This window comes from Dipodomys merriami, unplaced genomic scaffold (genome assembly GCF_024711535.1).
Source record: "Dipodomys merriami isolate MVZ:Mamm:240054 unplaced genomic scaffold, mDipMer1.0.p SCAF_61, whole genome shotgun sequence".
NCBI lineage: Eukaryota > Metazoa > Chordata > Mammalia > Rodentia > Heteromyidae > Dipodomys > Dipodomys merriami.
Window position 1 is genome coordinate 206135 of NW_027206191.1, and position 26308 is coordinate 232442.

A 26308-nucleotide genomic window follows, 5' to 3' on the forward strand; every position below is an offset into this window, starting at 1 on the left:
ACCTAACCTTCACCCTCCCCTTCCCCTCCTCCTAAGCCTAACCCTCACCCTAACGCTCACCCTAAAGCTAATCCTCATCCTAACCTTAACACTAACACTCAACCTATCCCTAACCCTCAACCTGATCCTAACCCTAAACCTCAAACTCACCTTAACCATCACCGTCACCCTAACCCTATCCCTCAACGACACCTTATCTGTCACAGTCACACCAACACTCACTCTCACACTAACCCACACCCATAACCTAAACATCACCCTAAACCTAACCCTTACTCTAAACCTAACCCTAACCCTCAATCTAATGCTAACCCTATCCCTCACCCTCACCTTCACCCTAACCATAAACATAACCCTAACCCTCACCCTACGCTTAACCCTATCCCTCACCCTAACCCTCACCTTAAACCTAACACTAACTTTCACCTTAATCCTCACTCTTAACCTAACTCTAACCTTCACCCAAACCGTCACACTCTACCTAAACATCACAGTCAACATAGCCCTCACCCTAACCCTAACCCTAACGCTAACACTCACCCTAACCCTAACTCTCAAACACAACCTAATCCTCACCCTAAACATAACACTAACCCTTACCTAACCCAAACCCTCACCCTCAACCTAACCATCACAGTCAACATAGCCCTCACCCTAACCCTAACCCTAAGCCTAAGCCTAACCCTAACCCTAACCCTCACCCTCACCGTCACGCTAACCTTCACTTTAACCCTTACCCTCACCCTAAACCTCACACTTACCCTAACCCTAAACCTCAACTTAACCCTCATTCTAAACCTAACCTTAACCCTAAACATCACCCTAACCCACACCCTCACCCTAACCCTAATCCTCACCCTCATCCTAACCCTCACCTTAACCCTTACCCTCACCTTAACCATAACCCTAACCCTAAACCTAAGCCTAATACACACACAAACCCTAAACCTTACCCTACCCCTAACCCTACCCCTCATCCTTTCCCTAATACTCACCCTAACCCTAACCCTAACCCTCACCCTCACCCTAACCCTCATGGTTACCTTAACCCTCACACTAACCCTAACACTCACGCACACCCTAACCCTCAACCTCACCCTCATCCTCACATTAGATCTCACCCTCAACCTAGACCTCACCATAACGGTAAAACTAAACCTAACCCTTACCTAACCAAAACCCTCACCCTCATCCTCATCTTCAGCCTAACCCTAACCCTCACCCTCACCCTAACACTTACCCTCACCTGAACCCTCACGCCAACTTTAAACCTCACCATCAGCCTCACTCTCACGGTCAACCTCACCCTAACCCTGTAACCCTCACCCTAACCCTTACCTGCAACCTAACCCTCACCCTCACCCAAACCCTCTCCTCATGGTAACACTCATCCTCAACCAAAACATCAACCTAAACCAAACCCTCACCCTAAACCTAACGCTCCCTCTATCCCTCAAACTCACCCTAATGCTCACCATAACCATAACCCTAACCCTTACCTAAGCGAAACCCTCACCTTCACCCTCACCCTCAGCCTAACCAAAACCTCATCCTAACCCTAACTATAACCCTAACACTCACCCTAACCCTAACACTATATCTCACTGTCACCCAAACCCTAACTCTTACCCTAAACCTTATCCTCACCCTAACCTAAGCCTAACCCTAACCCTAACCCTAAAACTCATCCAAACCCTAAGCCTAATGCTAAACCTAACCCTTAACCTAACCCTCACCCAAACCTTAAGCCTAACACTAACCATACCCCTCATCCTAAAACTAACCATCACAGTCAACATAGCCCTCACCCTAACCCTCACCCTAACCCTAATCCTAACCCGAACACTCACCGTCACCCTCACCCTAACCTTCACTTTAACCCTTACCCTCTCCCTAACCCTCAAACTAACGCTAACTCTAACCCTAACCCTAAACTTCAACCTAACCCTCATTCTAAACCTAAACCTAACCCTAAACCTAACCTTAAACATCACCCTAACCCACACCCTCACACTAACCCTAACCCTCACACTCATCCTAACCCTCACCCTAACCCTTACCCTCACCCTAAACCTAAACCTAACCCTAACCCTAAGCCTAACCCTCACCCAAACCCTAAGCCGAACACTAACCCTAACCCTCACCCTAAACCTAACCCTAACCCTAACCTTCACCCTACCCCTCACCATAACCCTAACCTTAACCCTTAACCTCACCCTAACCCTAACACTATCCCTAACCCTAACGCTAACACTCACCCTCACCCTAACCATAACCCTTACCCTCACCCTAATCCTAACCCTACCACTCACCCTAACACTCATCCTAACCCTAACCCTAAGTCTAACACTAACCGTAACACTAAACCTAACCCTTACCCTGACCCTGACCCTCACTCCCAGGCTAACACTAATCCTCACCGTAACCCTTACCCTCACCCTACCTTAACCCTAACCCTAACGCTAACACGCACCCTAACCCTAAACCTTACACTAACCCTAAACTTAACCTTAACCCTCACACTAACCCTACCCCTCACCCTACCCTCACCCGAACCCTAACCAAAACTCTAAACCTCACCCTCACCCTAACACTCACCTTAACCCTTAGCCTAACCCTAAACCTCAACCTCACCCTAACCCTAACTCTAAACCTCACCCTAAACCTCACCCTAAATCTCAAACTCACCCTCTCACCCTCACCGAAACCCTACAGTGAACCCTAAACCAAACCCTCACGCAAACCCTAACACTCACCCTAACCCTAACCCTAACCCTCACCCTAACCTTCAACCTAAAACTAAGCCTAACACTAACCCTCACCATAAACCTAACCCTAACCCTCAATCTCACCCTCATCCTCACCCTAACCCTACCTCTTCCCCTCAACCTAAACCTCATCCTAACCCTAACCCTAACACAAACACTCACCCTAACACTAACCCTAACACTAAACCTCACCCTCAAACTCACCCTCAGCCTAACTCTAATCCTAAACCTAATCCTAACACTAAACCTTACCCTCACCTTAATTCTAACCCTAACCCTAAAACCTAAACCTCACCCTAACACTAACAGTCACCTTAAATTCACCCTCACACTAATCCTCAACCTAACCCTACCACTAACCCTTACCTTAACCTCACCCTCACCCTCATTCTAACCCTAAACCTATCCCTAATCCTAAAAATAAACCCTCACCCTCAACTTCACCCTAACTCTAATCCTAACCCAACCATAATCTTCACCCTAATCCTATCCCTAATCCTAAACTTTACACTAATCATAATTCTCACCCTAACCATAACCCTAAAGCTCACCGTCATCCTAACCCTCACCCTAAACTTTTCCCTCACTGTAACCCTAACCATAACTCTAACCCTAACCCTCACCCTAACACTAAACCTAACCCTCATCCAAACCCTCAACCTAAACCTAAAACTAACCCTAAACCAAACCATAACTCTATTTCTAACCCTCAATCTCACCCTCATCCTCACCCTAACCCAAACCCTACCCCTCACCCTAACACTCATCCTAACCCTAAGACTCACCCTATCACTATCCCTGACCCTAAACCTCACCCTCAGCCTAACACTAACCCTAACCCTAATCCTAACCCTAAACCTCACCCTCACCCTAAATCTAACCATAACCCTAAAACTTAAAACTCACCCTAACACTAACACTCACCCTAAACTTCACCCTCACCCTAATCCGCACCCTAACCCTACCACTAACCCTTAACCTTACCCTCACCCTCACCCTCATTCTAAACCTAACCCTAACCCTAATCCTAACCCTAACCCTCACCCTCGCCTTCACCCTAACTCTAACCCTACCCAATCCTAACCCTCACCCTAATCCTTTCCCTAACCCTAAACTTTACCCTAAACCTCATTCTCACCCTAACCTTAACCATAAAGCTCACCATCATACTAACCCACACCTTAACCCTTACCCTCACCATAAACCTAACCTTAAACCTAACCCTAACCCTCACAATAATCCTAACCCTCACCCTCACAATAACTCTAACCCTCACCCTAGCCCTCAACCTAAACCTAACCCAACCCTAACCCTCACCATAACCCTAACACTAACCTTCAATCATACCCTCATCCTCACCCTAACCCTAACCCTACCCCTCACCCTAACCCTCATCCTAACGCTAACCCTAACACTCACACTAACACTAACCCTAACCCTAAACCTCACCCTCAACCTCACCCTCAGCCTAACCCTAACCCTAACCCTAATCCTAAACCTAAACCTTACCCTCACCCTAATTCTAACACCAACCCTAAACCTAAACCTCACCCTAAACCTAACACTCACCCTAACCTTCATCCTCACCCTAATTTTCACCCTAACCCTACCACTAACCCTTACCATAACCCTCACCCTCATTCTAAACCTAACCCTATCCCTAATCCTAACCCTAACACTCACCCTCATCTTCACCCTAACTCTAACCCTAACCCAACCCTAACCCTCAGCCTAATCCTATACCTAACCCTAAACTTTACCCTAGACCTCATTCTCACCCGAAACCTAACCCTAACCCTAACCCTCACCCGAACACTAACGCTAAACCTAAACCTCACCCTCACCCTAAACCTCACCCTAAACCTGACCCTAACCCTAATGCTAACCTACACACTAATCCTAACTTAACCATAAACCTAACCCTAAATTTCAACCTAACCCTCACCCTAACACTAAACCTAACCCAAACCCTCACCCTAACTCTAACGCTAAACCTAACCCTTACGCTCAAACTAACCCTAACAGTCAACCTAACCCTCACCCTAACCCTAACCCTCAACCACACCCTAAAACTCACCCGAACCCGAACCCGAACCCTCATCCTAACCCTCACCGTTAATCTAACCCTCACCTCATCCTCACCCTCACCTTAAGCCTAACACTCACCGTAAACCTAACCCTAACCCTCGCCTTACCCTAAACCTAACCCTAACCCTCACACTAACCCTAACACTCACCCTAACCCTAAACCTTACACTAACCCTAACCCTAACCTTAAACCTAACCCTAATTCTAACCCTAAACCTACCCCTCACCCTACCCTCACCCTAACCCTAACCATAACTCTAAACCTCCCCCTAAACCTCAACCTAAACCTCACACTCATCCTAACCCTCACCCTCACCGTAACCCTAACCTTGACCCTTACCCTAACCCTTACAATAACCCTCACAGAAACGCTCACCCTAACCCTCAACAAAAAACGAATCCTAACCCTAACCCTCACCATAAGCCTAACCCTAACCCTCAACCTCACCCTCATCCTCACCCTAACCCTAACCCTTCCCCTCACCCTAACCCTCATCCTAACCCTAAACCTCACCCTAATCCTCACCCTAACACTACCACTAACCCTTACCCTACCCCTCACCCTACCCTCACCCTAACCCTAACCATAACTCTAAACCTCCCCCTAAACCTCAACCTAAACCTCACACTCATCCTAACCCTCACCCTCACCGTAAACCTAACCTTGACCCTTACCCTAACCCTTACAATAACCCTCACAGAAACGCTCACCCTAACCCTCAACAAAAAACGAATCCTAACCCTAACCCTCACCATAAGCCTAACCCTAACCCTCAACCTCACCCTCATCCTCACCCTAACCCTAACCCTTCCCCTCACCCTAACCCTCATCCTAACCCTAAACCTCACCTTAATCCTCACCCTAACACTAACACTAACCCTTACCCTAACCCTCACCCTCACCCTCATTCTAACCCTAACCCAAACCCTAATCCTAACCCTCACCCTCACCTTCATCTTCACCGTAACTCTAACCCTAACCCAACCCTAACCCTCACCCTAATCCTATCCCTAAACCTAAACCTTACCTCACCCTCAACCTCACCCTAATTCTAACCCTAACCCTAAAACCTAAACCTCACCCTCATCCTAACCCTCACCCTAAATCTTACCCTCCCCGTAACCCTAAATTCAACCCGAACCCTAGCCCTCACACTAACCGTAACCCTAACCCTAACCCTCAACATAACCCTCAACCTTAACCTAAACTTAACCCTAACACTCACCATAACCCTAACCCTAACCTTAAACCTACCCCTAAACCTCAACCTCACCCTAATTCTAACCCTAACACTAAAACCTAAACTACACCCTAACCCTAACACTCACCCTAAACTTCACCCTCACCCTAATCCTCACCCTAACTCTACCACTAACCCTCACCCTAACCCTCACCCTCATTCAAACCCTAACCCTAAACCTAATCCTAACCCTAAACCTCACCGTCACCTTCACCATTACTCTAACCCTACCCAACACTTATCCTCACCCTAATACTATCCCTAACCCTAACCCTAACCCTAAACCTCACCCTAACCCTAACTGTAACCCTTACACGCACCCTCACCCTACCCTCACCATCACCCTAACACTCACCCTAACCCTAACCCTCACCCACATCCTCACATTCACCCTATACATCAACCTAACTCTAACCCTCACCCTAACCCTAACTCTAACTCTCACCCTCACACTAATCCTCACCCTAACCCTAAACCTAACCCTTACCAAACTTTCCCTCTAACTCTAACCCTACCCAAAACTAACCCTCACCTTAATCCTATCCCTAACCCTAAACTTTACCCTAACCCTCATTTTCAACCTAAACCTAACCCTAACCCTAAGCCTCACCCTCATCCTAAACCTCACCCTAACCCTTACCCTCACCATACCACTAATCTTAACCCTAACCCTCACACTAAACCTAACCCTAACCCTCACCCTAAACCTTACCCTCACCGTAACCCTAACCATAACCCTAACCCTAAACTTTACCCTAACCCTAACACTAACCCTCACCCAAAGCCTCAACCGAAACCTAACCCTAACCCTAAACCTCACCAAAACCCTAACCCTAACCCTCAAACTCACCTTCAGCCTTACCCTAACCCTAACCCTACCCCTCACCCTAACACTCATCCTAACCCTAACTCTAACACTCACACTAACACTAACCCTAACCCTAAAACTCACCCTCAACCTCACCCTCAGCCTAACCCTAACCCTAAACCTAACCCTACACCTAAACCTCAACCTCACCCTAATTCTAACCCTAACCCTAAAACCTAAACCACACCCTAATCCTAACACTCACCCTAAACTTCACCCTCACCCTAATTCTCACCCTAACCCTACCACTAGCCCTTACCCTAACCCTTCCTCACCCTCATTCTAACCCAAACCCTAACCCAAATCCTAACCCTAAACCTCACCCTAATCCTAACCCTAACCCTCACCGTCACCTTCACCCTAACTCTAACCCAACCCAACCCTAATCCTCACCTTAAACATCATCCTATCCATAACTCTGAGACTAATCCTAACCCTAACCCTAACCCAAACCCAAAAGCTCATCCTAACTGTCACCGTCACCCTAATCCTCACCCTAAACATAACACTAACCCTTTCCTAACCCAAACCCTCACCTTCTCCCTCAACCTCACCCTAACCCTCACCCTCAACCTAGCCTTCACCAGAACCCTAACCCTAACCTTACACCTAACACTAAACCTAACCCTCACAATCACCCTCACACTCAAGCTCACCCTAAAACTAATCCTAACCCTAATCCTAAGCCTAACCCTCACCCTCAACGTCACCCTAATCCTAACCCTCACCTTAACCCTAAACCTCAACCTATCCCTAACCATGACCCTCAACCTAACCCTCACCCTAACTCTAACATTAAAGCTCACACTCACCTTCAGCCTAACCCTAAACCTAACATTCCCCCTCCCTCTCCCCCTCCAACTCACCCTCACCCTAACCCCATCAATAGCCCTAACCCTAACCCTAACCCTCACCCTAAACTTCATCCTCAACCTCACCCTCACCCAAACCCTTAGACTCACCCTAAACCTAACCCAAACCCAACCTTCAAACTAATCCTAAGGCTCATCCAATCCCTACCCCTCACCCTAAGCCTCATCCTAACCCTAACCCTAACCTTCACCCTGTCACTAACCCTCCCCATCACCCTAACCCTAACCCTCACCCACACCCTAACCCTCAACTTCACCCGAACTCTCACCTTAACCTAACCCTCACCCTCACCCTAAACATCACCCTAACCCTATCTCTGAGCCTAACCCTAATCCTACCCCTCACTCTAAACCAAACCCTCACCCTAAACCAAATCATCACCCTAACAATCACTGTCACACTAATACTCACACTAAACATAACACTAAGCCTTCCTGAACACAAAACCTCACCCTCTCCCTTACCCTCACCCTAAAGCTACCCCTCAACCTAGCCCTCACCCTAACCCTCACCCTAACCTTACCTCTAAACCGAAACCTAACCTCCCCCTCCCCCTCACTCTAACCCCAACCCTCACCTTAACCCTAACCCTCACCCTAATCCTAATCCTAACCCTAATACAAATCCTAACCCTAACCCTCACTCTCACCCTCACCCTAAACCTAAACCTAACCCTAAAAATCACCCTCAGCCTCACCTTCACTCTAACCATAACAATAACCCTAAACCTAAACCTAACTCTAACCCTAACCCTCACCCTAACACTAACCCTAACCCTAACCTTCAAACTGAACCGAAACCTAAACCTCAGTCTAATCCTCACCCTCACCCTAACCCTAACCCTAATCCGCTCCCTATCCCTAACCCTAAACCTAACCCTCAACCTCAATCTAGCCCTCATCCTAACCCTAACCCTAAACCTCACCCTCACCCTAACCATAACCCTCACCCTAACCATAACCCTCATCCTGACCCTAACCCTCACCCTAACCCTCACCCTAACCCTCACCCTCAACCTAACCCTCACCCTAACCGTAACCCTAAACCTAAACCTCACCCTACGCCTCACCATTAACCTAACCCTAACCTTAACCCTCACCCTCACCCAAACCCTCACCCTAAACCTTACCCTGAACCTATCCCTCACCCTAGCCCGAACCCTAACCCTAATCCTCACGCTAACCCTCAAACTAACCCTACAACTCACCATAACCCTCACGCTAATCCTAACCCTCATCCTAACACTAACCCTCTCCCTAACCCTTAACCTCACCCTAACACTAACACTAACCCTAACACTCACACTAACCCTCACCCTCATCCTAAACCTAAATCTACCCCTAACCTTAAGCCTCATCCTAACCCTTTCCCTAAACCTCACCCTAATGCTAAACCTAACCGTCAACCTAACCCAAACCCTAACCCTCACCATCACCATAAATATAACCCTAACCCTAACTCTCAGCCTAAACCTAAACCTAACCCTCACCCTAATCAGAACCCTCACCCTAAACCTTACCCTCACACTAACCTTCACCCTAACCCTTACTCTAACCCTAACCTTCACCTCAAACCTCACCCTAACCCAACCCTAAAACAAAACCTAAAACTAATCCTCACCCTAACCCTAACCCTAACCCTAAACCTCACACTAAACCTAGCCCTCAGGCTAACCCTAACCCTACCCCTCAGCCAAACACTCACCCTCACCCTAACCATAATCCTAAACCTCACCCTATCCCTAAACTTAACCCTTACACTCACCCCCACACTAGCCCTCACCCTAACCCTAACACTAACCCTAACCCTCACCCTAACCTTCACCCTCACCAAACAGTAACCCTCACCCTCAACCTAACCCTCAGCCTAAACCTAACTCTAACATTAATCCTAACCCTAAACATCAGCCTAACCATAACACTAACACTAAACCTAACCATAACCATAACCCTCAACCTAACGCTAATGCTAACCCTAACCCTCACCTTAACCCTAAACCTCAACCTATCCCTAACCATGACCCTCAACCTAACCCTCACCCTAACTCTAACATTAAAGCTCACACTCACCTTCAGCCTAACCCTAAACCTAATGCTAATCCTAAATCTAACCCTCACCCTCACCCTAAACCTCATGAAAACCCTTACCCGAACCCTAACCCGAACCCTAAATCTAACCCCAACCCTCACACTAATCCTAAACCTCAACATAACCCTAATCCTAAACTTCACCCTAACCCTCACCCTAACACTAACACTAACCTTAACCCTAACCGTCACCCTCACACTAACCCTTACCCTGACCATATCCCTCAACCTAACCGTAACCCTAAACCTAACCCTCACGCTAACCCACGCCCTAATCCTAAACCTCACCATAACCCGCACCCTAATCCTAACCCTCATTCTAACACTAACCCTCATCCTAATCCTTAACCTCACCCTAACCGTAACCATAACCCTAACTCTACCCTCAAACTAAACCTAACCTTCACCCCAAACCTAACCCTAACCCTCAACTTAACCCTCTCCCTAACCCGAACTCTAAACTTCATGCTAACCCTCACCCTAACCCTAACTCTAAACTTCATGCTAACCCTCACCCTAACCCTAAACCTAACCCTCACACTAACCCTCACCCTAACACTCACTCTAACCCTAACCCTCACTCTCACCCTAACCCTAACCCAAACCCTTACCTCACCCTAAGCTTAACCCTAACTCTTACTCTAACCCTCATACTAAACCTAACCTTCACCCGAACCCTAACCCTACCCCTCAAAGTAACCCTCACCCTAACCCTAACACTAAGCCTCTCCCTAACCCAAACACTAACCCTAACCCACAACCTCAAACTAGCCCTCACCCCAAACCTAATCCTAACCCTAACCCTCACCCTAACCTTAAACTTCACCCTAAACCTCACCCTCACCCCCACCCTAACCCACACTCTAAACCTAACCCTAATATTAACCTTCACCCTCACCCTAACTCTCACCCTTAAATAACCCTAAACCTAATTCTAACCCTAATCCTGACCCTAAATCTCACCCTAACCCTAACCATCACCCTCACCCTCACACTAACCCTAATGCTAACCCAAACACTCACCCTCAACCTAACTCTCTCACCTAAAGCCTTACCCTCACCCTCACCCTAACCCTCACACTAAACCGAACCCGCACCCTAAAACTAACTCTAACACTCATCCTAACCCACACTCTATCTCTAACCCTAATCCTCATCCTCACCCTAGACCTCACCCTAACCCTAACCCAAACCATCACCCAAACCCTAAACCTCACCCTAACCCTAACTCTCACACTAAACATAACCCTCACCCTACCCTTACCCTAACCCTAACACTCACCCTCACCCTAACCCTAAACTTAACCCTAACCTTCACCCTAACCCTCACCCTAACCCTAACCCTCACACCAACCCTTACCCTACCCCTCACCCTAACCCACATCCTAAACCTTACCCTAATCCTAAGGCTCATCCTAACCCTAACCCTCAGCCGAAGCCTCACCTTCACCCGAACCCTCACCGTAAACATAAACCTAACCCTCACCCTACTCTTCACCCTTACCCTAAACCTAATCCTAACCCTCACCATCAACCTCAACCTAACCCTAACCCTCACCCTAAATCTTACCCTATCCCTAACCTAAACCTAACACTAACCCGAACCCGAACCCTAATCCTAATACTCACCCAAAGGCTAACGCTAACACTAACGCTCAAACTCAATGTAAAGCTCACCCTAACCCTAACCCTAAACCTAACCTTAAACATAACCCTCACCCTACCCATCACCCTAATCCTAATCCTAACCCTAACCCTCACCCTCACCCTAATACTCACCCTAACACTTACCCTCAACCTAACCCTCACCCTCACCCTTATCGTAACCCTCACCCTCACCCTCACCCTAACCCTAACCCTTCTCGTCACCCTCTCATCCTACCCCTAAACCTAACCCTAAAACTCAACATAACCCTAACCCTAATCCTAACCCTAACCCTCACCCTCAGCCTAACTTTAAGCCTCACCCTACCCCTTACCCTCACCCTACCCTAAACCTAACCCTAACCCTAACCCTCACCCTAACCCTAATGAACACCCTAACTGTAAACCTAACACTAACCCTAACCCTCAACCTAACCCTCACATTAAAACTAACCCAAACCCTAATTGTAACCATCACACTACACCTCATTCTAACCCTAACACTAACCCTAAATCTCACCCTCACCCTAACACTCACCCGAACCGTTAACCTCGCCCTAACCATCACCCTCACCCTAACCTAACCCTCACCATAAACCTAAAACAAACAGTAATCCTTACCCTCACCTTCACCCTAACCCTAACCCTAACCCTCAACCTAACCCTAACGCTAACCCAAAACCGCACCCCCACCCTAACCCTAACCCTAACCCTCACACTAATCCTAACCCTCACCCTAACCCTAACCATACCCCTCACCCTAACCCTCACCCTAACCCGAACACTAACCTAATCCTCACCCTAACCATAACCCTAAGAGAATCACTCACTCTAACCCTCACAGTCACACTAAACCTCAACCTAAACCTAACCCTCACCCACATCCTAACCATCACCTTAACCCTAAACCTAAACCTCACCCTAAATGTAAGCCTAAACCTAACCCTCACCCTAACCCTTACCCTCAAAAAAACATAAACCTCAACATAACCCTAACCCTAACCCTCACCATCACCCCCAAACTAAGCATAACCCTAACCCTAACCCTAACCATCACCCTAACCCTAACCCTCACCCTAACCGAACCCTCACAATAACCCTTTACCTCACACTAACCCTCACCCTAACCTATCCTTAACCCTCACCTTAAACCTCACCCTTAACCTAAACCTAACCTTCCCCTCACGCTTAACCTTAACAGTCAGCCTAACCCTAAGCCTAACCCTAACACTAATCGAAACCCTCACACTAAACCTAACCCTCATCCTCACCCTAAACCTAACCCTAAGCCTCACACTAAATGTAATCCTCACAATAACCCGAATCCTACCCCTCAGCCTAACCCTCACTCTAACCCTAACCATTACCTTAAGCCTCACCGTATCCCTAACCCTAACGCTAACCCTCACCCTCAGCCTAGCCCTCACCCTAACACTGACCCTAACCCGAACCCTTACCCTAACCCTCACCTCACCCTAAACGTAACCCTCACACTCACCCTAACCGTAACCCTCAATCTCACTCTCACACTCACCCTCAGCCTAAACCTAACACTAACACTAATGCTAACCCTAACCCTCACCCTAACCCTCAAGCTAACTCTAACCTTAACCCTAAACCTAAACCTCACCCTAATCCTAACGCTAACCCTAACCCTCACCCTCACCCTAAAACTCACCCAAACCCTTAATCTCACAGTAACCCGAACCCTAAACCTAACCCTAAACCTCACACTAATCCTAACCCTCACCCTCACCCTAATCCTACACCTCACCCTAACCCACACCCTAACACGAACCCTAACCTTAACCATCACCTTAACACTAACTGTAATCCTCACCCTCACCCCAGAGCTCATTGTCACCCAACCCTCACCCTAATCCTAACCCTCACCCACACACTAACTCTTATCCTCACCCGAACCCTCACCCTCACACTAAGCCTCACCCTCACCCTAAACATCATCCTAACCATAACCCTCACCCTAACCCTAAACCTAGACCTCACCCTAAACCTAACCCTCACCCTAACCCTCAAGCTCACCCTAATCCTCTCCCTAACCCTAACCCTAACCCTCACCCTCAACCTCACCCTCACCCTCAGCCTAACCATAACCCTAACCCTAATCCTACCCTAACCCTAAACTTTACCCTAACCCTAACCCTAACAGTAACCATAACACTCACCCTAACCCTCACCTTAACACTATCCCTAACCCTAACACTCACCCTCACACTAACCCTCACCCTAACACTTACCCTGACCCTAACAATAACACAAACACTAAACATAACCCTCACCTTAACCCTAACCATAACCCTCACCCTCAACATCATCCTAACCCTGACCCTAACTCCAAATCTCACCCTAAACCTTACCCTAACCCTAAACCTCACCCTCATCATAACCATTTTCCTAACCCTAACCCTCAGCCTCAACCTAATCCTAAGCCTAAGCTTAACCCTCACCCTCACCCTAAACCTCACCCTAAACATTACGCTCACCCTAACCCTAACCCTAACACTAACCCTCACTCTAACCCTAACCCTAATCTTATCCCTAAACCTAACCATCACACTAACCCTAACCCTCACCCTAACCCTAACCCTACCTCTCACACTAACCATCACGCTAACCCTAACCCTCACCCTAACCTGAGTTCTCACCTTCACCCTCACCGTCATCCTAAACCTAACCCTACCCCTCATCCTAACCCTCATCCTAACCCTAACTCTAACCCTGACACTCACCCTAACCCTAAACCTAACCCTAACACTCACCCTCACTCTCACCCTCAGCCTAACCCTTACCCACCCACTAAACTTAACCCTCACCCTAACCTTCACCCTAAACTAACACTAACCCTAAACCTAACACTAATCCTAAGCCTAACCCTCACCCTCACTCTCACCCTAAACCTAACCCTAAAAATCACCCTCATCCTAACCCTAATCCTAACCCTAACCCTCAGCCTCTACCTAACCCTAACCCTCACCCTCACCCTAAACCTCACCCTAAACATTACCCTAACCCTAATCCTCACCCTAACACTAACCCTCATACTAACCATAACTCTAATCCTATCCCTAAACCTAACCCTCACACTAAACCTAACCCACACGCTAACCCTAACCCTACCCCTCACGCTAACCATCACCCTAACCCTAACCCTCACCATAACACTACCTCTCACCCTCACCCTCACCCTAATCCTAAATGTAACCCTACCCCTCACCCTAACCCTCATCCTAACTTTAACCCTAACCCTGACGCTCACCCTAAACCGAAACCTAACCCTAACACTCACCCTCACCCTCACCCTCAGCCTAACCCTTACCCACACACTAAACCTTAACCTCACCGTACCCTAACCATAACCCTAACCCTAACCCTCACTCCTAAACCTAATGCTCACGCAAAACCTAACCCTAACACTAAACCTAACGCTCACCCTAACCTTCACCCTAACCCTAAGCATAACTGTAACACTAACCCTAACACTCACCCAAAACCTAACCCTAACCCTAAACCTACCCTCACCCTAACTTTCACCCTCACTCTAATGCTCACTCTAAACCTAACCCTAACCCTTTCCCTAACCCTAACCCTCACCCTCACCCAAACCCTCACCCTAACCCTCACCGTCACCCTAATCCTCACCCAAATCTAACCATAACATTTACCTAACCAAAACCCTCATCCTCACCCTCACCCTAACCCTCACACTAAAACGAACCGTAACCCACACCCTCACCCTAATCCTCACCATCACCCTAAACCTCACCCTAACCCTAAGACTCACCCACACCTTAACCCTCAATGAAAACCTCACCCTCAACTTAACCCTAACCCTCAACCTAATTCTAACCCTCACCTTAACCCTAACCCTAAACCTAAACCTCACCCTCACCCTAAACCTAACCCAAAGCTTCACCCTAACCCTCACCATCACCCTCACCCTCACCCTAACCCTAAGCGTAACCCTCACCCTCACCCTCACCCTAAACCTAACCCTAAACCTCAACCTCACACTCATTGTAACCCTAACCCTAAACCTAACCCTCAACCTCACCCAAATCCTCAACCTCACCCTAACACTCACACTAAACCTTACCCTCACACTAACCATAAACCTAACCCTAATGCTCACCCTCACACTAACCCTAACACTCACCCTCACCCTAAACCTAACACTAAGCCTAAACCTCACCCTAACCCTCACCATAACCCTATCCCTAACCCTCAACCTCACCCTAACCCTAACCCTAACCCTCATCCTAACCCTAACACTCACCCTCACTACAACCGGAAACCTAACCCTAAACCTCACACTAACCCCAAACCTAATCCTCATCCTCACCCTAACACTCACCCTCACCTTAATTCTAACCCTAACCCTAACCCTCACACTAACTCTAACCCTCATACTAACCCTTAAACTACCCCTGACCCTAACCCTCAACATAAACCTAACCCTAATCCTAACCCTCATCCTAACCCTAACCCTCACCCTCACTCTCAACCTCAACCTAACCCTCACCCTAAACCTTACCCTCACACTGCCCTAATCCTAACACTAACCTGAACCCTCACCCTAAACCTAACACTCACCCAAACCCTAACCCTAACATTAACCCTAAACTTTACCCTAAACCTCACCCTAACCCTAACAGTAAACCTAACCCTAAACGTAACCCTCACCCTACCCCTCACCCTACCACTAATCCTAACCCTAAACCTCACCCTCACCCTAACACTCACCCTAACATTTATCATCATCCTAACACTCCCCCTCCCCCTAACCGTAACCCTAACCTAACGTCACCCGCAACCTAACCCTATCCCTCAACCTCAGCCTCGCCCTAACCCTAACCCTCACCCTCACCCTCACCATCAGCCTAACCCTAACCCTCACCCTACCCCTTACCCTCACCCAACCCTAACCCAACCCTTACCCTCACCCTAACCCTAAATCTAAACCTAACACTAACACTAATCCTCACTCTAACCCTCACCCTAAAACTAACCCTAACCCTAACCGTAACCATCACACTACCCCTCACCCTAAACCTAACCCTAACCCTAAATCTCACCGTCACCCTAACACTCACCCTATCCCTTACCCTCGCCATAAGCTTTACCTTCACACTAAACCTCACCCTAATTCTATCCCAAACCATAACCCTCACACTCACCCTAAACCTTACCCTCACCATAAAAATCACCTTCACCTTAACCCTCAAACTAATCCTAACATAAACCCTAAGCTTCACATCCACCCTAATCATAACCATAACTCTAACACTCATACTAACCCTCAACCTAAACCTAACGCTGACCCCAAACCTAACCCTCACCCTAAACATCACCCTAAACATTACTCTCAACCTAAGCCCAATGCTTACCCTAACCCTCACGATAACCCTAAACCTAATCCGCACCCTCAAAAAAAAACCTAACCCTAACCCTATCCCTCACACTAAACCTAACCTCACACTAACCCTAACCCTAACCCTCACACTAAAACTAACCCTCACGCTAAACCTAACCCTACCCCTTAGCCTAACCCTCACACTTACCCTAACCCTAAACCTAAACCTCAACCTAACCTTAATCCTAAACCTAACCATCACCCTCACCCTAGCCCTCACCCTAACCCTAAAACTATCCCTAACCCTCACCCTAAACCTCACCCTAAACATTACTCTCAACCTAACCCCAATGCTTACCCTAACCCTCACGATAACCCTAAACCTAATCCGCACCCTCAAAAAAAAACCTAACCCTAACCCTATCCCTCACACTAAACCTAACCTCACACTAACCCTAACCCTAACCCTCACACTAAAACTAACCCTCACGCTAAACCTAACCCTACCCCTTAGCCTAACCCTCACACTTACCCTAACCCTAAACCTAAACCTCAACCTAACCCTAATCCTAAACCTAACCCTCACCCTCACCCTAGCCCTCACCCTAACCCTAAACCTATCCCTAACCCTCACACTAAAAATAACCGTCACAATAACCCTAATCCTACCCCTCAGCCTAACCCTCACCCTAACCCTATCCATAACCTTAAGCATCAACCTATCCCTAACCCTAACCCTAACCCTCACCCTCACCCTAGCCTTCACCCTAACACTGACCCTAACCCGAACCCTCACCCTAACCCTCACCTCACCCTAAACATAACCCTCACCCTAACCGTAACCCTCACACTCACCCTCACCCTCACATTCAGCCTAAACCTACCCCTAACACTAATCTTAAGCCTAACCCTCACCCTCAACTTCAAGCTAACTCTAACCTTAACCCTAAACCAAAACCTCACCCTAATCCTAAGGCTAACCCTAACCATCAACCTCACTTTAACCCGAACACTAAACCTAAACCTAACCGTCACACTAATCCTAACCCTCACCCTAACCCTAATCCTACACTTCAACCTAACCCTCACCCTAACCCTTACCCTAACCCTAACCATCACCATAACACTAAACCTAATCCTCACCCTCACCCCAACACTCATTGTCACCCTAACCCTCATCCAAAACTAACCCTCACTCACACACTAACTCTCTTACCCACCCTCACCCTCACCCTCACAGGAATCCTCACCCTCCCTGTAAACATCATCCTAACCATAACCTTCACCCTAACCCTAAACCTATCCCTCACACTAAACTAACACTCACCCTAACCCTCACGCTCACCCTAATCCTCTCCCTAACCCTTACCCTAACCATAACCCTCACCCTCACCCTCACCCTAACCCTAACCCTAACCCTAACCCTCAATCTCACCCTCACACTCAGCCTAACAATAACACTAACCCTATTCCTAACCTAACCCTAACCCTAACCTTAACCCTCACCCTAACCCTAACACTAACTTTAAGCATAACACTCACCCTAACCCTCACTTTAACACTAACACTAACCTAACCCTAACCCTCACGCTAACCATCACCCTAACACTTACCTGCACCCTAACCCTAACCCTCAAACTAAACATAACCCTCACCCTAACTCTCACCATACCCCTCACCCTAACCGTCATCCTAACCCTAACCCTACCCCCAAACCTCACCGTAAACCTAACCCTAACCCTAACCCTAACCCTCACCCTCACCCTCAGCCTAAACCTAATCCTAACCATAACCCTCAGCCTCAACCTGACCCTAACTCTAACCCTAACACTAACCCTCACCCTCACCCCCACCCTAAACGTCACCCTAAACATTACCCTCACCCTAACCCTATGCTAACCCTAACCCTCATGTTAACCCTAATCCTAAAACTCAACCTAACCCTCACCCTCACACTAACCCTAACCTTACCTCTTAGCCTAACACTCACCCTCACCCTAACCATAACCCTAAACCTCAACCTACCCGTAAACCTCACCATCACCATCACCCTCACCCTAAGACTAACCCTCACCCTAACCCTAACCCTAACCCTCACCCTAACCCTAACACTCACACTAACCCTAACCTTCACCAAAACCCTTACCTTCACACTAACTCTCACCCTAACCCTAACTTTAACCCTCACCTTAACCCTAAACCTTAACCTGACCCTAACCCTAAGCCTCACCCTCATGCTCACCTTAACCATCAGCCTAAACCTAACCCTAACCCTAACACTAATCGAAACCCTCACACTAAACCTAACCCTCACCCTAAACCTAAACCTAACCCTAAACCTCACACTAAATATACCCCTCAAAATAACACTAATCCTACACATCAGGCTAAACCTAATGCTAACCCTAACCGTAACCTTAAGCCTCACCCTATCCCTAACCCTAACCCTAACACTCACCCTCACCCTAGCCCTCACACTAACACTGACCCTAACCCTAACCCTCACCATAACCCTCAATTCACCCTAAACATAAAGCTCACCCTCACCCTAACCGTAACCCTCACTCTCACCCTCATCCTCACCCTCAGCCTATACCTAAACCTAACACTAATCCTAACCCTAACCCTCACCCTCACCCTAAACCTCACCCTAAACATTACCCTCACCCTAACACCAATGCTAACCCTAACCCTAAATCTAACCCTAACCATAATCCTCACCCTCAACATAAACCAAACCCTCACACTAAACCTAACCCTCACCCTTACCCTAACCCTTACCGTAACCCTAATCCTAATGCTAACCCTCACCCTCACCCTAATCCTCACACTAAACCTTACCATCACCCTCAACTTTACCCTCAACCTAACCCTAAACCTCAACCTAACCCTAACCCTAACCCTCACCATCACCCTCACCCGAAGCCTAAACCTACCCTAACCCTAACCCTCAACCTAACCCTAACCCTCACCCTAACCCTAACCCTCACCGTAACCCTTAACCTTACAGTAACACACAACTTAACCCTAACCTTAAAACTCAGCTCAACCCTCACCCTTAACCCAACCCTAACCCTAAACCTCACCCTCACGTTCCCCTTAACCGTCAGCCTAAACCTAACCCTAACCCTAACACTAATTGAAAACCTCACACTAAACCTAACCTTCACCCTAAACCTAAACCTAACCCTAACCCTCACACTAAATGTAACCCTCACAATAACCCTAATCCTACCCTTCAGCCTAACCCTCATCCTAACCCTAACCCTAACCTTAAGCCTCACCCTATCCATAACACTAACCCTAACCCTCACCCTCACCCTAGCCCTCACCTTAACACTGACCCTAATCCTAACCCTCACCCTAACCATCATCTCACCGTAAACGTAACCCTCACACTCACCCTAACCGTAAACCCCACCCTCCCCCTCACCCTCAGCCTAAACCTATCCCTAACATTAATCCTAACCCTAACTCTCACCCTCACCCTCAAGTTAACTCTAACCTTAACCCTAAAGCAAAACCTCACCCTAATTCTAACGCTAATCCTAACCCTCACTCTCACCCAAACCCTTAACTTCAACCTAACCCGAACACTAAACCTAACCCTCACCCTCACATTAATCCTAACCCTCACCCTAACCCTAATCCTACAACTCACCCTAATCCTCACCCTAACACTAACCATAACCATAACCATCACCCTAACACTAACCCTAATCCTCACCCTCACCCCAACTCTCATTGTCACCCTAACCCTCACCCTAATCCTAAACATCACCCACACACTAAGTCTCATCCTCACCCTCACCCTCACCCTCACACTAATCCTCACCCTCACCCTAAACATCATCCTAACTATAATCATCACCCTAACCGTAAACCTATCCCTCACCCTAACCCTAACCCTCACCCTAAACTTCCCGCTAACCCTAATATTCTCCCTAACCCAAACCCTAACCCTTACCCTAAACATAACCCTCAACCTCACCCTAACCCTAAACCTAACCCTAACCCTCACCCTCAACCTCACCCTCAACCCCAGCCTAACCATAACCCTAACCTTAATCCTACCCTAAACCTAACCTTAACCCAAATATTAACCATAACACTCACCCTAACCCTCACCTTAACACTAACACTAACCCTAACCCTCACCCTCACACTAACCCTCACCTAATCCTTACCCTCACCCTAACCCTAACCCTCACACTAAACATAACCCTCACCCTAACCCTAACAATAACCCTCACCCTAATACTCATCCTAACCCTAACCCTAACCCCAACCCTCACCCTAAAACTAACCCTAACCCTAAGCCTCACCCTAAACCTCACCCTCACCCTCACTATCACCCTCAGATTAACCCTAATCTTAAACCTAACCCTCAGCCTCAACCTATCCATAAGTGTAACCCTAACACTAACCATAAACCTCACCCTCACCCTAAACCTCACTCTAAACATTCCCCTCACAATAACTCAAAGGCTAACCCTAACCTTCATGCTAAACCTAACACTAATCCTGACCCTCAACATAAACCTAACCCTCACACTAAACCTAACTCTCACCCTTACACTAACCCTTACCCTAACTCTCACTGTAACCCTCACCTTAAACCTCAACCTAAACCTTACCCTCATCCTCACCCTCACCTTTACACTCAAACTAACCCTAAACCTCAACCTAACCCTAACTCTAACCCTCACCATCACCCTCACCCTAAGCCTAACCCTAACCCTAACCCTAAACCTCACCCTATCCCTAACCCTAACCCTAACCCTAAACCTCACCTTAACCCTTACCCTCACAGTAACCCTCACCCTAACCCTAACACCCACCCTAACTGTAATCCAAACACTAACCCTAACCCTCACCCTAACCCTCATCCTAAAACTAACCCTAACCCTAACTGTAACCATCACCTTACCCCTCACCCTAACCCTAACACTAACCCTAATCCTCACCCTCACCCCAACCCTCATTGTCACCCTAAACTTCACCCTATCCTAACCCTCACCCACACACTAAATCTCAACCTCACCCGAAAACTCAACATCACACTAATCCTAACCCTAACCCTAAACATCATCCTAACCATAATCCTCACCCTAAAACTAATCCTCAACCTAACCCTAACCCTCACCCTAACCCTCATGCTCACCCTAATCTTCGCCCTAAACCTTACCTAACCCTCACACTAAATGTAACCCTCACAATAACCCTAATCTTACACCTCAGCCTAAACCTAACCCTAACCCTAACCCTCACCCTCACCTCACCCTAAAAGTAATCCTCACCCTCACCTTCAACCTCAGCCTCAGCCTAAACCTAACCCTAACACTAATCCTAAACCTAACCCTGACCCTCACCCTCAAGCTAACTCTAACCTTAACCCTAAACCTAAACCTCACCCTAATCCTAAGGCTAACCCTAACCCTCACCTTCATCCTAAACGTCACCCAAACCCTTATCCTCAACCTATCCCGAACCTAAACCTAAGCCTAACCCTAAAACTAAACCTAACCCTCACACTAACCCTAATCCGACACCTCACCCTAACCCTCACCCTAACACTAACCCTAATACTAACCACCCTAACACTAACCCTAATCCTAACCCTCACCACAATCCTCATTTTCACCCTAACCCTAACCCTAATCTTAACCCTCACCCATACACTAACTCTCATCCTCACCCAAACGCTCACCCTCACACTAATCCTCACCCTCACCCTAAACATCATCCTAACCATAACCCTCGCCCTAACCCTAAACCTATCCATGACCCTAACCCTAACCCTCACCTTAACCCTCACCCTAACCCTAACCCTAACCCTAACCATCACCCTCAAAGTCATTCACACCCTCAGCCTAACCCTAACCCTAACCCTAATCCTACCCTATCCCTAACCCTAACCCTCACCCTAACCCTAAACCTAACATTAAGCATAAAACTCACCCTAACCCTCACCTTAACACACCCCCTAACCCTAAATCTCACCCTCACGCTAAACGTCACCCTAACACTTACCCTCACCTAACCCTAACCCTCACACTAAACATAACCCTCACCCTAACCCTAAACATATCCCTCACCCTAACCCTTATATTAACCCTAACCATAACCATAACCCTCACCATAAACCTAACCCTAACCCTAACCCTCACCCTAAACCTCACCCTCACCCGCACCCTCAGCCTAACCCTAATCCTAAACCTAACCCTCAGCCTCAACCTAACGCTAACTCTAACCCTAACCTAACCCTAACCGTAACCCTCACCCTCACCCTAAAACTCACCCTAAACATTACCCTCACCCTAACCCCAATGCTAACCCTAACCCTCACGCTAATCCTAACCATAATCCTCACCCTCAACATTAACCTAACCCTAACCCCAACCCTCACACTAAACCTAACCCTCACCCTTACCCTAACCCTTACTGTAACCATAACCCTAAACCTAACCCTCACCCTCACCCTAATCCTCACCCTAAAACTTACTCTCACCCTCACCTTTATCCTCAAACTAACCCTACACCTCAACCTAACCCTAACTCTAACCCTCACCATCACCCTCACATTCACCCCAAGCCTAACCCTAACCCGAAACCTAACCCTAACTCTCACCCTAACCCTAACCCTCACCATCACCCTCACCCTCACCCTAACCCTTACCCTCATGCTAACTCTCACCCTAAGCTAACCTTAACCTTCACCTGAACCCTCACCCTTAACCTAAACCTAGCCCTAACCCTCACCTTCACGCTCACCTTAACTGTCAGCCTAAAGCTAACCCTAACCCTAACTCTAACAGAAAACCTCACACTAAACCTAACCCTCACCATAAACCTACACCTAACCCTAACCCTCACACTAAATGTAACCCTCACAATAACCCTAATCCTACCCCTCAGCCTACCCCTCACCCTAACCATAACCATAACCTTAAGCCTCACCCTATCCCTAACCCTAACCCTAACCTTCACCTTCACCCTAGCCCTCCCAATAACACTGACCCTAACCCTAACCCTCACCCTAACCCTCACCTCACCCTAAATGTAAACCTCACCTTCACACTAAACCTCATCCAAACCCTTACCTTCACCCTAACCATAACCCTAACATTAAAAATAACACTCACCCTAACCCTCACCTTAACACTAACCCTAACCCTAACCCTCACCCTCACGCTAATCCTATCCCTAACCCTAACCCTAAACATAATCCTAACCCTAAATCTTACCCTCACCCTACCCTAACCCTAACACTAACAGGAACTCTTACCCCAACCCTGACACTCACCCAAAACCTAACCCTAACACTAACCCTAACCCTCACACTAAACCTCACACTAACTCTAACCCTAAACCTTACCCTAAAACTAACCCTCAACCTACCCCTCACCCTAACCATGATACTAACCCTAACCCTCACCCTCACCCTAATATTCACCCTAACACTTACCCTCACCCTCACACTCACCCTAACCCTAACCCTAACCCTAACCCTCACTTTTACCCTAACCTTAACCTTCACCCTAACCTTAAACCTCACCCAAACCCTAATGCTAAACCTAATCGTCACCCACAGACTAACCGTCTCCCTAACCCTTACCCTCACCCTAAACCTCACACTAACCCTAAACCTCACCCGAACCCTCACACTAACCTTCACCCTAACTGTAACCCTAACCTTCACCCTAACCCTCACTCTAACCTTAACCTTAACCCGCATCCTAAATCTAACCCTAAACGTAACCCTAAACCTAACCCTCACCCTAATCCTCACCCAAACCATTAACTTCACCCTAAACCTCAGACTAACCCTAAACTTTACACTAACACTAGCCCTTACCCTCACCCTACCCCTAACACAAACCCTAACCCTAACCGTAACACTCACCCTCATCCTCACCCTAAACCTTACCCTCACCCAAACCCTCACACTCACGCTAACCCTCACCCTCAACCAAAATATCACGCTAACCCTAACCCTCACTCTAACCCAAACCCTAACCCTCACCCTAACCCAAACCCTCCCAATAACCCTCACACTCAACCTAATCCTCAACCCACCCCTAACCCTAAACCTAATCCTAACACTAAAATTCACCCTCTCCCTCACCCTCACCCTCACTTAACCCTAACCCTAACCTAACCCTCACCCTAACTCTAACCCTCACCCTCACCCTAACCCTAACCCTAACCCTCACCCTTACCCTAAACCTAACCCTCACACTAATCCTAACCCTAACCCTAACCCTAAACCTACCGCTCACCCTACCTCTAACCCTAACCCTAACCCTAATCTTCACCATAAACGTTACCCTCACCTAACTCTCATCCTAAACCTAACCCTAACACTAATACTAACCCTCACCCTGGCCCTCACCCTAACCCTAACCCTAACCATAAGCCTAACCTTAAACATCACCCTAACCATAACGCTCACCCTGACCCAAACCATCACCCTAACCCTTAACGTCACCCTAATCCTCATCCTAAACCTAAACTAACCCAAACCCTCACCCTCACCCTAAACTTCACCCTCACTCTAGCCAGCACCCTAACCCTAATCCTAACTTTAACCCTTACACTAAACCTAACCCTCACCCTCACCCTAACCCTCACCCTAACCCTACCCCTAACTCTAACCCTCACCCTAACCCTCACCCTCACTCTCACACTAACCCTACCTCTCACCCTCACCCTCAGCCAACCTTCAGCCTAACCCTAACCCAAAACTTAATCCTACCCTTAACCCTCAACCTTACCCTCACCCTCACCCTAACGCTAGCCCTCAACCTCACCCTCACCCTCACCCTCACCCTTACCCTAACCCTAATCCTCAACCTAACCCTATCCATCACCCTAACCTAATACTAACCCTAATCCTCACCCTCAGACTAACCCTCTCCATAACCCTTACTCGCACCCTAAAACTTACCTACCGCTAAATCTCACCTCACAGTCAGCCTAATGCAAACCCTCAGCCTAACCCTAACCCTAATCCTCACCCTCACCCTCACCCTCACCCTATCCCTAACCATCAGCCTAACCCTAACCCTGACCCTAAACCTCACCCTAACCCTCACCGTCACCGTAACCCTCACCCTAAAGCAAACCCTCATCCACACCCTAACCCTTACCCTCACCCTAACACTCACCCTCACACTAACCCCCACTCTCACCCTAAACATCACCCTAACTCTAACCCTCACCCTAACCCTAATGCTAACCCCCACCCTAACCCTAACCTTAACTCTCACCCTCACCCTCACCCTAAGCCTAAACCTAACCTAAGATTAACTCTAAAGCTAATTCTCACCCTCACCCTCACGCTCAGCCTAACACTAACCCTAACC